The sequence below is a fragment of the Chrysemys picta genome, chromosome 1 (assembly GCF_011386835.1).
Source record: "Chrysemys picta bellii isolate R12L10 chromosome 1, ASM1138683v2, whole genome shotgun sequence".
Taxonomy (NCBI): Eukaryota; Metazoa; Chordata; order Testudines; family Emydidae; genus Chrysemys; species Chrysemys picta.
In genome coordinates, this window is record NC_088791.1 from 98,215,466 (window position 1) to 98,231,289 (window position 15,824).

The window sequence follows — 15,824 nt, forward strand, 5'->3', positions numbered from 1 at the left end:
GACAGGTTGTGCTTGACTCGGTGCCTAGCACTACAATTTAGTTGAGACCACAGCTTTACAGACAAAAGTTTGGAATGTGGAATTGGGCAGTCAGGAATGCTACTGAAAAATGGCTTACATTTTTCACACAATTATCCATTGATTTAAGGTGGGTTTTTTTTAAAGGAGGGGTGGATGACATGGAAAAGCTTCAACGTTATAAATTCAGTTGTTCCTAGACGTTTGTAAGAGAAAATAGCTTTGAAACTTTGCACTGGTGTTTGAGCAAAGACCTTTCTGCGTTCAGCATATGAGTAGAGAGGGGTATTTTCCTTTTAAAAAATGTGTTATGTGAAACACAGTGGCTTGTGAAAGGTCTTGGCCCAACAGCCCTGGAGACTGAAGTCCTCTCTTTATCCACTGAAGAGATGGTAGCAGTACAGATTGACCCATTCTGTCATAGAATCAGAATCATAGAAGATTAGGGTTGGAAGAGACCTCAGGAGGTCATCTAGTCCAACCCCCTGCTCAAAGTAGGACCAACCCCAACTAAATCATCCTGTCCTATCAACATGTCTTGGTTCTGCCCTAGAAGTACCACCCAGGTGAACCATGTTGGGTAGCTCAGTCTCCAGGGCCCATTCAATACTTGGTGCCTCTGCAGAGACTACCTACCAGGGTGCCATTGACCACCCTCTTGCCACTACCAGTCAGGGATGGATTTGAACTATTGACTCAGAGAGGGGGAAAGGCTCTGCAGCCTACTACCAATCCCTTGAGTCACTTTATCTCCAATATCAGTTAACACTTTCATTTTGCTTTTGTGCAGCGGACAACTTGCATGCTGTCCATCAATTTGCAAAGGACTGATTTCTTTGATGCTAGCCTGCCTCTAGGGTGCCGGCTGGTGATATCTAAGATAAGGCTGAATGCCAATGAATTTGAGCACATACCCACAACTAGGGGCATGGCCACAATTTTGGAAGCTGGAGGTGACGACAGTTGCTATCCTTGCAATAATTGTCTTGAAGGGCTATGAAAATACTTTCTAAAGTCTTGGAAATTTAGGGAGGAGAGCAACCAATGGGAAAATCCTTAGCTGGCATAAATCAGCTAAGTTACACTGAATGCAGTGGAGTTGTTCTGGTTTATACTGGCTGAAGATCCAGCCCACAATCTTTCAGGAGGTCTTAATCTCCCAACCATTACCAGCACACTCCATCATACTCTGGTACCAAAGAAGTGCATCAGTGAGCCCTAATACTATTATGACATGGAATTTATGCCTAAAAATAAGGGAAACAGCCAGGCTAGGGACATTTATAACCTTGGAAATGGCACCACAGATGGCCACTCTGAGAGGAAAGGTTTGTACCCTGTATTTGCTGTCTCTTACTGTATTGTGAGGTTGCCTGCAGCTACCTGTGATGACTAGGTCATCATGGCCCCTTTTGTCATTTGCTTAGTAAGATTCCTTAGACTAGGGAAAGAAATGAAGCCCTCAGAATTTATACCATTAAATCTTAGCACAGGGGGGAAAGTGAGCATGTGTGGAGGCTTGTTACTGAGCTGAGAGCCTATGCATTCTTGTAATAGTTTCCCAATGTGGAGCACCAATGGGACAGTCGCACACTTTGCTTTGTGTTTTCCAAAAGGGTCAGAGTGTTTATCTCCTGGACAGACTCAGCTTGGATCTTTGCCTGGTTGCCTTGGTTACCATTTTTCGCCCTTCAGAGTCCTATGGCTGTGGAGTGGGCCGTGGATCAGCAGAAGCCAGTGCAAAGCTGCCTGTCTGATTAAATTTGTTGTTTTGCAAAAGGGGTTAGCTCCGTTCCTGCATCTTTATCCTGTGCTCAACTGTTTGGGGGATGAAAGAACCTGATTCCTTGCCTGCTGAGCTATAAACAAGGAGCACAGACTTGGAACAATGTGTGGAAAACAAGAAGAGACTTTTTTTTATTCCATTCTCTATCCGCTCTAATCATATAGATAAAAATTTTCCTTGTGCTCCAAGGCGGCCTGCTATCCTGCAACCATCTCGAAACGGTCAGTGGCATTAACCTCTGAAACAGCCTGGTAATGATGTTCTATGGACTGTCAGCTAGCCTCCCCAAACATATTCTTTCTAACTCTCCCAAAATACCCATTACAGTCTGGCACAAGAGGAGCTATACAGCCCATCCTTGAGGTGTTGCTGTATACGAAATGTTACCTGGGGAGAAGAGTTTGAGACTCAAACTGGATTGCTCATTCCTTAATCCCGTTAAAAAAAACAGATTAAGCCAAACCAAAATAAATCACTCTTAAACCAAAAATAGGAGTGTCTACACACAAACTCACACAGGTTTAATTAGATCAGTGTAAACACAATCGGCTAAACCAGCACAAGCTTATGGCCTGGTCTACACTACGGGGTTAGGTCGAATTTAGCCTTGTTGGGTCGATTTAAAAATGACTACGTCCACACAACCAACCCCGTTCCGTTGACCTAAAGGGCTCTTAAAATTGACTTCTGTACTCTTCCCTGGCGAGGGGAGTAGTGCTAAAATCAACTTTGCTGGGTTGAATTTGGGGTAGTGTGGATGCAAATCGACAGTATTGGCCTCTGGGAGCTATCTCAGAGTGCTCCATTATGACCACTCTGGGCAGCACTTTGAGCTCCATTGCACTAGCCAGGTATACAGGAAAAGCCCCGGGAACTTTTGAATTTCATATCCTGTTTGTTCAGCGTGGCGAACTCAGCAGCACAGGTGACCATGCAGTCCCTCCAGAATTGTAGAGCATAGAATGTTTCTACGGTCCCCCTATCCAGGGCCGGCTTTAGGACCTGCGGGGCCCGATTCCGCGGTCTGGGTCTTCAGCAGCACTGAAGTACCCCCTGCCACCAAAATGCCGCTGAAGACCCTGGAGTGCCCCCCCACCCACGCCACCGAAATGCCGCCGGAGCGGACTGCTGCCAGGTGAGCCTAAGGCGCGGGGCCCTCTTAGGTGCGGGCGCGGGGCCCTCTTACCTGCAGGGCCCAATTCTGGGGAATCGGGGGAATCGGCCTAAAGCCGGCCCTGCCCCTATCATCTCCATCCCTGAGGTTATTGCAGATTAGAAGGCGAAAAAAAACGCACTCGCGATGACATGTTTTCCGAGCTCATGCAGTCCTCCCGCACTGGTAGGGCACAGCTTAATGCATGGAGGCATTCAGTGGCAGAGGCCAGGAAAGAATTAAGTGAGCGCGAAGAGCGGAGGCAGGACACGATGCTGAGGCTAATGGGGGAGCAAATGGACATGATGAAGCATCTGTTGGAGCTGCAGGAAAGCCAACAAGAGCACAGACCCCTGCTGCATCCACTGTATAACCGCCTCCCCTCCTCCCCACATTCCATAGCCTCCTCACCCAGATGCCCAAGAACGCGGAGGGGAGGCTCCGGGCACCCAGCCACTCCACTGCAGAGGATGGCCCAAGCAACAGGAGGTTGTCATTCAAATAGTTTGATTTTTGTGTGTGGCTACAATAAGCAACGTGGCCTTGTCCTTCCCTCCTCCCCCACCCCACCCAGGCTACCATATCCATTATCACTTTTTTTTAATTAATAAAGAAAGAATGCATGGTTTCAAAACAATAGTTACTTTATTTCAAAGGGGGGAGGGTGGTTGGCTTAAAGGTTTGCATCAAGGAGAAACACACACAGTTGTCACACCGAAGCCTGGCCAGTCATGAAACTGGTTTTCAAAGCCTCTCTGATGCGCAGCGCGCCTTGCTGTGCTCTTCTAATCACCCTGGTGTCTGGTGCGAAACGATTGTCTGCCGTTGCTTTCACGGAGGGAGGGGCGACTGATGACATGTACCCAAAACCACCCGCAACAATGTTTTTGTCCCATCAGGCATTGGGAGCTTAACCCAGAATTTCAGTGGGTGGCAGAGACTGCGGGAACTGTGGAATAGCTACCCACAGTGCACCGCTCCGTAAGTCAATGCTAGCCATGGTAGTGAGGACACACTCCGCCGACTTAATGCACTTAGTGTGGACATATGCAATCGACTATATAAAATCGATTTTTAAAAATCAAATTCTATAAAATCTACCTAATTTTCTAGTGTAGACATACCCTATGTGTAGGCAAGGTCTTAGGCTGGAAGGGACTGGGAACACTACAGGGGAAGATATCTTCCATGTGTATGTGTGTTACACACAAAAAACTATGTTAAAGACCATTATTATTTAAGTTACAGAGTCAAGCACTCAAAAGTTAAGCAATGGTAGAATTAAGGTCGCCTGTGTCTGCATTATGATTCAGGCTTTAACTGCATTATCATGTCATTTTTCCCCAGGACCCCGGCCTTATTCAGTTCACAGGATGGATGGTATTCACTGAAGGAGCAGCTATTCAGTATTTTTTTTTCTCTTCATTGGTCAGTGTGTGTCCCCAGATTTTATTTACTGCACACTGTTCAAACCCTGCACTGAGGACAGAATTGTTAATTTCTGCATGGGCTTATCGATGGTGCTCATCACTATAGTATCTGATTGCTTCACAAACATTAATTAATTTATATTCACAACACCCCTCAGAGCTGAGGGAATGGTATTATACCCACTTTACAGATGGGAAACTGAGGCAGAGAGATGAAGGTCAAAAGTTTCAATTAATTTTGGATGCCCACTTTAAGAAAGCAAGGCCCTGATCTTTCAGAGTACTTAGGATTATACAGCACTTTATATTACTCCTGGGGGAATTCTGCGCCAAAAGAATAGAAATTCTGTGCCAAAAAATTAAAAATTCCACGCACAATATTTTAAAATTCTGCAAAATTCTATATATTTAGTTTGTCAAAATAACACTATATAATCATGCCAGTTACACTTATTTTGGTAGTTTTTTCAAAATACCTGTCAGCAACTATGTCTGTAACGATACAGACAACAACAACAAAATTCCCCCAGGAGTAGACAGTTAAAGAAACGCCTATGACAACCCAGTTCCAGAAACTGCTCCAAAGCATGAGGGCACTAGAGCTATTGAAAGAAAAGATCACCAGAACCTTTTAAAATAGGCAAAACAGTGTATTTTTCCCTAGTGTCATGTGCAGAAATGGCTGATCTGCCTTGGTGGAATTTTCCAAAAAATATGCAGCCTGAAACAGGCACCCAGCATGGAAACCTTTCAGCCTAAATGGTTAAAGTTTTGCAAACTGAAAATACGGTCTTATGAAGGCAAGTTTCAGGCACCTTAGTAATAGGTGGTCCTACCAGCCCCACCTATAATACAAAAAACCCTACCTTTACTCATTGGTACAATCGTCCAAAATAATTCAGTGTCACTGATATAAAAAATAGTATTAAAAATGTATCAGAAATGTTTTGGACCATTACCACTCTTGTATGTTTTATAAAGTCTGAGAGATAGGTAATGGGAGAAGTCAACTTATGGGACTATGTATGACACTCAGGAATGGTGTTGTCTGATTCTGGAGAGTTCCATGTCCAACCTTAGCTGGAAGGAAAGTTGATCATAGGCAAGTTTCAAAGTGGTGTGACGTCAGTGGAAAAAGGATGAAGAGAGATGTTAAGCCTTTCACGTCAGGAATTGGATTCTCTTAGTGTGAGAGCCATTGTGTCCTACACCGTTAGCATCAAAGAATCATAGGATTCAACAGCAGTGGACAGCAGAAGTCCTAAATGGCTCAGGGCTGTGATGCATGTCAAGGGGTTCAAATCCAGTTTAAATTGGCAGTAAGTGAAATGTATTATCTGGTGATCATTTGATGGCCTGTGTGAAGTTACTTTGGCATTCTCAGCCCAAAGCAGCATCCAGTGATAGATATCTACACTACAGCTGCCAACTAGAGCTGGCCGGGAATTTTTCAACCAAACATGTTTTCATCAGAAAATGTCTATTTATCAAAACTGACATTTTCGGTGGGAACATATCAGTTTCGATTAAACTTTTGTTGGGGAGGCTTCTTAGATCCAGGAGGAATTTCTGGTCAAAACAAAAGAGCAAGAGAGAGGGAGAGATCCACTGCAGAATAGCCAATAGCCTGATGGTCACCTGACTCAGGCAGGGCTGGAACTTAAATCTGAGTCTCCCACATCCCAGGTGAATGCCCGCACCACCCGCTGTTGGCTGTTCTGGGGTGGGTTGCTTTCAGTCTCTCTCCCTTTCTGTCATTTTTTGTTAAAAAAATTCAAAGGGTCTCAGTTTTGTTCCAGCATGGAACATTTTGAAAAATCTCAAAAATGTTCATGCTCCCTTGCCACCTTTGTTAGACTCAGTAGAGAGAGCAAGGATAAAGTGGGAAACTGATGAGGGAAGATAGCTGTTGTAGGTTTGTGATCCACTGCTGTTGGATCTTGTTCCACTAACAAACTCTCCTGAAAAGGAGGAGGTGTGGAGAGAAAAAGACCCAGCAGAAATGCTTGCCTGGCTGGGTAATGCCAAGGCTTGGAGCAAATGTGATTTCTTTTAATGTTTATTCTGGATTAAAGAACACTGGAGCTAGTCCCAGGAAAAATTCCCAGGCCTCAGAGTCCTTGTTGTTGTTTTTTGCAGAGCTGAGTCTGCTGCAAATTACTTAAATAAAATACTTATCCCTGCAAAAGGAGATTTTGTATTGAAATCCAGATGACTCAAAGTGTGACCCATCCCAAAGCTTAGCCCTCCGGTGCGGTCTGTGTTGGGTCGGGGAGAGGGCATGTCTACGCATTTTGTTCTACTTCATGTGAGTGAAAACTTTCCCCCTCCCTCCCCCATTATTATTCGTTGATTTTGCTGGGCAGAAAATTCCATCCACATCTCTTTCCTTACCTAGAGAAGAAGATGACAGTTCTGTAGGGGACAAAAGTTAATGAGCCTAGATAAGTGTTTCTAGCTCTAAGGCCCTGATCCTAGTCTGTATCCAAGCTTCACTCTCTACAGCACTTAGTGGTGAGTGCGTGGACATAAGCCATCTTTCTCAGCTCTCCAACTCAGGAACCTGTCCCAGGCATAAGCTAGAGCAGCCTCACAGCTATTCTGGATGCTGTGGATGAATGAGGCAAAGATGCCATTCTGGACATGTCTCTTTCCCCAGCCATGCCATTGCACCAGGGGCTAGGAGGGCCATGGTGTAGGAGCCACTGTGCTGTCAACTACCACCCAGATATTCCTCCATGCAGAGGAATTCTTCATCAGCTGATTATGCTGTCATTACCACAGCTTCGTGCCATCAGAGTGGCACATAGGAACCAAATCAGGAGCCAGTATGGCCCTTAAATAAAATACAAGAAATGAAGAGGTCCCAGTGGAACTCAGGCTGGGTCACCCCTCCTAAAAATCCCTTTTTCTGTCTTCCACTCCTTTTCTGTGTGGGATTCAAGCTCCTTGTTTTCATCTTTTAGGTTCTGAATAGCTCTGCACCCCTCTGCCTCGCGATCTCTCCTGTTCTCATAAACTCTCTCTGTGCTTTATATTCCTCTCCCATTGATGTGCCCTTTTCCCCTCTCCCGCTCTGGATTCCGTGGTCCAGATTCAGCTCTGGTCTACAGAGATTGCTAAGGTGAAGGATCCTCAGTGGTAGAAAGTTACTCAGGGAGAGGTTACACTTCATTTTTTTTGCATTATACCCATCCAGACAGTCTGCAAGCTACTGTGAGGTAGGGGCTATGCTTAGGTTCCTTGTAATGTGCTGTGCACACCTATAGTTCTCTGTCAATAATAATAATGAACAGCAGTAATGTGAGTGATAAGTATACTACTGACATCAGCCAGAAATCTGAAAGGGATCCAGCATCATCCTGTCTGCAACCCTGGTGAACTCGGCAGCACTCTGCCTTGCAGGATGAAAGGCGCTGAGGAATGTACTGGCTGGAACTGAGTCCCTGTCCTGTCAGTGTTTTAATGGGTTTCCTGCTCCTGTAAGATCAAAGAGCAATTGCAGTCTCCAGCAAAAGTACAGCAAATGGAAAACAGATTCCCTGGCTCTCACTGAAATGCCAAGAGAGCAAGTAACAAAAAAGACCTAGGACGTTAATTCACCTCATTATTGCCATTTATTCCTTCCCTTCACCTCTGAGACTGCAGGAAGCTCTCAAAGTGGGGGGAATTGAGTGACAAAACTCTTTTCACACTCTTCTCTCCTAGGTTTTATGGGTGAAAACAAACTGACCCTTGGGTCCGATTTCTTTACCCTCCTGTTGGAAGTTTTGTTTTCCTGCTTGTTCATTGGTTGTTAGGGAGGAAAGAGTGGTGTTCATTGGCTAGCAGGCCCCCGAAGAAGGTGTTTGCAGCAGAGGCTGGTGGTCTGTCTTCATCACAGTGAATCACACTAGGGATAAAAGCATAAGGAGCTTGGCCATGCGGTGGGTAACTTCACTGCCAAGCAGGAGAACTGGCTTTGCCAACCACCCTGGCTGGTGGAGCACTCAAATTCCAGAGTGGGGATGGAGAGAAGGTGGCACATGATCACTCCCTAAAGTGCCATTTAGGGTGTGTCTACACCGCAATTAAACACCTGCAGCTGGCACATGTCAGCTGACTCAGGCTTGCAGGATTCAGGCTACGGGGCTGTTTAATTGCAGGTAGACACTTGGGCTCAAGCTGGAGCCTGGGCTCTGGGACACAAGGGGGGAGGGTCTTCATCACACAGGCCAGCTGTGGGTGTTTAATTGCAGTATAAACATACTCTCACTGGCCAGTCTTAGAGCACTGGTTGCATACACTATGCCTTAGATGGAGGAAGAATGCCACAATCACAGCTGTCTGAAGAGAATCTATGGGATATGAAGGAAGTAAAATGGATCAATACACTCCAAACACTGTCTGGACTAGATTTGGTTAGACTCAGCAAGAAAAAAATTAAAAGGAGGTGCTGGATTTGAGTAACACAGTGCTCGGATATTTCACTTATAGAGCTGTGGTCATGAATGACACAAGCGTGATGCATCTCACACTAATCCTTTGGGAAAATCTGTCCATTTATCACAAAATGGCCACACAATTCAGCAAAATAGGTCATAGTGTTTGCTCAGGGGAGTCCTAGGACTGCAGTAGCTTGTGGTGCTGCTGCAGGTCAGTGCTGAGATGCACTGGTGGAGCTGTGCTGGATTCAGGGTGGGAATAACAGGGGTTTTGCAGGTTGGGACAGAGATGTGTGAGTGAGTCTGTGTGGTTTGGGATTAGAATAACCATTGACAGTTTGGTAAGGGAAGCTTCTACAGTGTGTATCCACCCTATATCCGGTGCTGGCAAGTGCTATCAGCCCCTCATTTTCCTGTGTACCAGTAACACCCACATTAATAAAAATGAAAGTGCCATGTTATGGCACTGAGGGAGGATTCACATCTGTCTGCAAGCAGAGCAGTTGGTTTGCAAATAGATTTCCAATTTGGTATCAAAGGCTTTAGACCTTTCGGTGAAATGGAAGAAGCCTGTCAAAAAAGTAAGAAGCCCTTTCAGTTGCACAGGCTTTCCATCATGTTGCATTCTAACCTTGGTTTACATGGGATTAGATCCTGTCACCTGATGCCAGAGTAGAAATAACTAAGCATAATACAATGCACCAGTAATAGTATGGAGTTTGTACTCAGCCAAGGACACCCAATATCCATAAAACTAGTTTCCTTCTTGCTCTATTGCTGGTTAGCAGTCAGAGAAACATATCTGTTAGAACTCTCAACAGGTTGAGGTACTGTTAAATCATAAGACAAAGATTTTCATCACGATGGGAGGAAGTTTGTTGCTACAGTTTCTCAGGTGTAGCAAGTGAGCTATACAGTACATTCATAATTCCACCATTGTAATGTATAAATGCTAAGGATTTCCTTGGTCAGATGGAGACAGAATAGTATTACAAATTGGCACGTCCCCTAGTTGTTGTCATCATATCTCCAAGAAAAAGGGGTCCATTCTCTTCTACCTTTATGAATGTGTAATTCCCCTGAAACTAACAGGAACCAGGAGGAAATTGGACCCCAAGGAGGAGGAGAGAGGAAGATATGAGTGAATAAAAGTTCCCTTTATAAAAGCTCTGATCTGGGTGGGGTGGGGAGCAGTATAGTCCTGGATTTCATCTGGGAGCTGTCACTGGTAGAAATGGACTGGAGCAATGAAGTTTGGATCCACCATGTCCAGATCCAGAGCTAGACCTGACTAAACTTGGGGGGCATTTTGGTTCAGTCCCATCTCTGCTCACCAGCGAAAAGCATTTCCATCAAAAGCAAAATCAGGGAAAATCTGATTTGTTTGTCTTGTTCACCTTTTCAAAAGCCTCCAAACCCCAGGGGGGCCCACTGTAATTAGGTGGGATGGAGGTAGTTAGGGGGATGCCAGACATTTTTCTAGAAAAGGGCCTTTTCCATTTTCTTAGCTTGAGACAAGTTTGGGCAGCACATGATGAGAGAGTGTCTTTTCCTGCTTCAGGTTAGTGGGCGCTCCAGCCACTGGCTGTTAACAGCATCTGTACTTCAGAGAAATAATTGCCAATCTCTTCCCCTCAGGTCCCTTCTTCTTAAACTACACGCACACACACACACACACAGTAAATTCCTCTTCCAGTGGAGGAGAGGGAAGAACAATAGCTCCCAATGCACTCCAGTAGAACTTTCTTCCTCTATTGCACATCTACCTCATTCCTGTTTGAAAATTCTCCCACTCTTCCCCTCAGCCCCGCCTCATCCCAGTCCTGTCTGAACCTTCACAGCAGCCTTTGGCCATATGTACCTTGAAGAATTTTAAGAAATGATTCAGCCAAACCAGCGTGAGGAATGGGAGTTCTAGTGCAAACTCATCTCGCGTGGCTTCTGGCATTTTTACCACTATGACAGCTAAACCTGCTGAGCCCGATGTACTTAAATGATCAGTAGTTAGCATACCTGACAAAAGGATTTTCCAGAGATTCACTCTATATGACTTCCTGGAGAATAGTGCCATTTAACGGCCCAGAGACTTCCTCCTTGCCCAAAGATAGAGCAACCTGCTTGATCCCCTTGACTCTTATTCCCAGCTCTCAGAGGCCAAAAGCTATCTCTAGACACGTTCATAGAGGAAGAGCAGGGCTTGGCTCCCTTCAAGAGTATGACAACCAAATTGCCCAAGGGCAAAATGGTTTCAATTCATATTTTTTATTTAAAATACGGTATGTTTCATGCACTGACCTTGTATCCCAGAGGTCTGTGCCCCACCTACTAGAATCAAGGTGCATCCATTCAGGTGATCTGCATTCTAGAATCGTTCTCCTTTCTAGGGAAGTCAAAGATCTTAAATCTATGCCTTCTTTTTACCAACCTATTTCTTTCATTAACATCACATCAAGATTCTGACCAGGATCTGGGCTCCATATCTACCGAAAATATGCAGCAAACTCCTATCCCCATATCAGGTATGCTTCATTAGTGGTCAGATCTGTCAATGGTGTTAGCAGAATCAATTATATAATGACAGAGATGGATGATTGATAACAAAAGATTTATGAATATTTTCACAAGACGTGGCAAATGTACTCCTGTTGTTGTTTGTGGAGTTATACTACTTATTGCTCGCAAGTATTCACACAACCACCACTTCATTTGTGATAATATTAGTGATTTAGAAAAGATGGATGGTGTTGTGATTAAAATGCTCGACTGAGACTCAGGATGTCAAGTACTGGCTGTGCCACAGATCTTCTGGGTGAACAATGACTGGTCACTTAGGACCAGATCCACAAAGGTATTTTGGCTCCATTGTGATCCACAAAACCCCCGCTTGGCTGCTTCCTAGCCCTGTAGGTGCCTACATTTTCAGGGTAAAAGTTCCCTAAGCACTTAGTTTTCAACCTTTGAAAGCAAACACATGCTGCCTCACTCATGCCTGGATGCCTGTCTCCCATCTAAGCCCCAGTGTGATCCATGAACGGGGAAAGCTAGGCACAGGAGCACCTATCTTGCCTGTGAGGCCTGATCTGGTAGCACACCTACCAGATCAGAACCCATTCAAAATCCAGCAGGAGGAGGAAGAGGATGTGGTGGTGCTGCGCCCATCTTTTAATTTTTAGTTCAGTGGTTAGAGCACGTACCCAGGATGTGGGAGACCCATATTCAGTTCTCCCCTCTGCATGAGGGGAAGAAAGGATTTGGACAGAGGTTTCCTGCACGTTTCAGGAGTGTGCTCTAATGCATGGGCTGGAGGATATTCTGATAGGATCTCCCTCACTCTCTCCTGGTGAATCTCTTCCACTGTGTATAAATATTTAAAGAGTCATTGGGACAGAGAGAGAAAGTGAGAATGAATCCAACTGGGAGATGGGAGACCTCGGGTCCTGTCCCCCTGCTCCAATGACTCTTTACTTATTTATACAACAGCTTCAAAGGAGAGTGATAATATCAGAATATCCCATAGCCCAGTAGTTAGAGTGCTCTTCTGAGCAGTGTGTGAGACCCTTTGTTCAAATCCTGTCACCTCTTCAGGTGGAGAAGGAAATTGAACCTGAGTTTCTCACATCTCAGGCAATAGCTCTAACCACTGAGCTAAAAGTTATAAGGTGGGTACCATCACCATCACTTCTTCCTTCCGCCATTTTGTAGGGAGTGAGGCAGGTGCCCAAATCATTTTTGCAAGAAACAACTTAGGCACCTAAGCCATCTGACTGCAGGAGTCAAGTTCCCCGCTGCGGATAGTGAGCAGAGCTAAGCACCTCCCTGGAGCCAGGACTTAGGGCAGGTCTACACTACAGCCGGGATCAACGCTCTGAGATCGATCCGCCAGTGGTCGATTTAGTGGGTCTAGTGAAGACCAACTAAATTGACAGCAGATTGCTCTCCAGTCGACCCCTGTACTCTACCCCCGACAAGGAGAGTAAGGTGTAGACCCCACAGTAACTTAATCTATGGTACGTCGACTCCAGCTACGTTATTCACGTAGCTGGAGTTGCATAGCATAGGTTGACTTACCGTGGTAGTGTAGGCATAGCCCCAGGCATCTGAGAGAGGGGACTTAGGACACACCCTTCTCATCAGACTCTTCCATTGTCTAGTTTAGTCATCTCCCCACCTAGCATGCTGTCTTTTGTGTATCCCTGTCTAAGGCATCTATCTCTCCCCATTCATAGGGAGTCTAGGCACCTAATTCAGGCGCTGTGGATCCCATTGTTGTTTCAGTGATTTTCTAGGCACCTAAAAGGTAGGCATGGCAACACTGTGTCACAATGCTGAGTCCCTTTGTGGATCCAGGTCCTAAACCCTCCGAGCCTCAGTTCCCCATCTGAAAAAGGATAATAATTCTTCCTTTCTCCCACCCTTTGTCTGTACTGTTGTTTTGATCGTAAGCTCTTCAAAGCAGAGACTCTCTCTTACTGTGTGTAAATGTAGTATAATAAGGTCTGGAACTCATTTGGGACCTCTAAGCAATGTAGATTCTGCTACTAATAGTAATAATCCTGACTGTTTTTCAGATTTTAGCGTGAGAGATTATTTACTTAAAAAAGGTATATCAGAAGTTCATTATTTGTTATTTGCCTTTCATCATTTGTTGGTTTCCCATTTAAAAAGTTTCTGTCATTTATTTATGGAGCAGAGACAATATCACATGAGTTGTGTGGCCCGTCACACCCTGAATTGTGAACTGAGTGAACAGTTTGTAAACAACCTATGGAATTTGTTTGCCTAAACTAGCCAGTGAATAATGAACACATTTGTAGGAATTAGGTTCAGAATGAAAACAGAAAAAAAAGGCTAAATTAATTGGTCATCATTGATAAATAATAATTCTACCGATTGCCAACAGGGAATAATATGAACACCGTTTCACCTCCATAGACACAACTAATTATTTTGGGTGATTCTACATTAAGAAAATAAGTATTTGTTTTTCAGCAAAAATGCACCTTCACCATCGCTACCAAATAGTGTCAAATCATGTAGATACAGCACAGGTCTTTTTACCATCATTTCATGCAAACTAGTTATGAACAATGGTAAGAATATCTACTCTACCACTTACACCTCTGGCACCAATGAAGCAGCTACATTGTTGCTGAAAAAATGAGTACTGTACAGTACTAGCCTTCCTGGTCTTTGAAAGAGTGAGCTTGGATTTTATGTATGAAATTTTAACGTGTTTTTATATTTGATGCAGCCAAATGCCCATCACGTAGGCTTCAGAGGGGAGGCATCTCCAGGCTTGACCTTTGAAAATAGCTTTAAAATCTTTCTTACCACCAGTAATTTGGCTCCCATCTTGGCTGCAATTTACAAAGATTTTTTGAAATATCAAGAAAGAACAAAAAACAAACATGCACCTCATCTCCCTCTTGTGCCAAGACTTCAAAGGAGATTCCTTGGCACCTATAAGTCCGTACAGACTGTTAAACCAAATTGGATAATATCCAAGAAATGTTATATCTGGGTGGTGCATTAGATCCCAAATTTGAAAAGATTGCATCACTAATTTGGGACCTAGAGACTTTTCTAGCAACAAGTCTCCACACCCCTGTGGACAAGACCCATGTGGAAAACTCTCAAAGAAAATAATGTATTAGTATGCAAAGGGAACTTAATTAAGTAAATAATACAATACTCAGGAGCATGAATAAGGAACTAGAAAGAAAAGGTGCAGCTGGGTTTCTAGAAAACAGGATACAAAGATTGTGAAACTAAACTTGGAAGAAGATCTGTTATGAGACAAAAAGGCTTTTCAGATTCTCTTTAGAAGACCAGTAAGTGAATGGGACTTGATACCATTAGTCCGAGCGCCAGTAATGACAGAGACAGTATGAGAAGGCATCATAGGAGTCATTAGCTCTTGGGAGGCACACATGAAGGGCACAGGATTTCTTTTCCCCCCCTTATGTTAAACCAAGCAGTCCAATTTGATGGCCAGACTTTCCCGCACTGAAAAAATCTTTTTTACAAGATGGAGCAGAGGCCTTCATTCCAAACCAAGCAAAACGATAGGTTGTAGCTAATGGGGAAATAGTGTTTGTTATGGGAAACTGAATCAATTGAAAACCTCTTGGCCAAAGTACAAAAGGACAGCAAGACCAAAGAACCTAGTGGAGCTTTGCCCTTTGTTGAAGATGATAATGGCTGAATAGAGAATTGTTGCATATGCACTAGCTTGGACTGAAACATTGGGAACAATACTGTGGTGTGCATTTGTAATAATACCAGTCATAGTGTTGGACAGACTGTGGTACTTGGTTATGTTTGATTCTGCACCTAGAACTAGTGACTTCAATGGGAGTTCAGAACCAGGTTTCGTGTTTAGCTACCTCTTTGTCAAAAGTAAGATAGACAAAAGCTACCTAAGACATCAAGGAGGGTTGAGGACTCTCCTCAGTGAATCTCCTAAAACTTGCGGCAGGAGGGCAGGCCCGTGATTAGCTTCCTAAGACTTGCTGCAGGGGGTGCAGAGGCACTAATCTCTTAAGTTAACAGAGTGTTTGGGAGGGCACCTTAAAGCTTGCCAAAGCTGGAAGTTCTAGGGGCCCACACAATGAGCCTCATAAGGGATTGGATGCATTTACTCAGGGCCCTCTATAAGTCCATTGGAGTGAGGCTCCCTTCCTGCACATCTTAGGGGATGCATAGGAATGGGATTCCCTTCCTCCAGGCATCAGGAAGTCAGTTGGAAGAGGGTGAATGTTCCTTGCAAGCCCCCTTTTCTCCCCAGCCTCATGGAAGGACTATTAAGAAACAAAGGAGTTTCCAAGACCAAATATCTCAGGTAAGGCTGAAAGTCCATCAGTCACTAAAGGCTGGCATGGTTTTTGCCATCATTCTGTACAACTTCTAACATTAATGCAAAGTTTTCCTTAAAACTCCAACAAGGAAAATAATGACCAAGGTTTTCATCAGGTGACACTTGTCCTTTGGGAGCTGGACAGAGGACCTCAACT

At 44.4% G+C, this 15,824-nt stretch overlaps 1 protein-coding gene across 1 annotated transcript in view; it reads left to right on the forward strand.

Moving 5' to 3' along the window:
• Positions 1-15,824, forward strand: part of SYN3 (synapsin III) — a 260,554-nt gene that overhangs the window by 177,636 nt on the left and 67,094 nt on the right. The gene's annotated exons all lie outside the window — the stretch shown is intronic.